The sequence below is a fragment of the Caretta caretta genome, chromosome 28, assembly GCF_965140235.1.
Source record: "Caretta caretta isolate rCarCar2 chromosome 28, rCarCar1.hap1, whole genome shotgun sequence".
Lineage (NCBI taxonomy): Eukaryota > Metazoa > Chordata > Testudines > Cheloniidae > Caretta > Caretta caretta.
This window is the reverse complement of record NC_134233.1, coordinates 1,600,486-1,600,703: the sequence shown is the minus strand read 5'-3', so window position 1 is coordinate 1,600,703 and position 218 is coordinate 1,600,486.

Here is a 218-nt window from a genome sequence, read left to right as displayed (position 1 = left end):
AGCGGCCGCCCCCCCCCGGCCCCGCAGACGCGCGCGCACGCACGCACCGCCCGCGCGCAGGCGCAGGGAGGGGAGGGGCGCGCGCGCGCCTCGCCCCCGAGCCGCGGGAGCCCGCCCCGGGGCCGCGGGCCAATGGCAGGACGGGGGCCCAGCGGCGGGCGGCCAATGGGAGGCGGCGGAATGGGTGGGCGCCGTCGAGGCCGCCGTTGCGCCCCGCG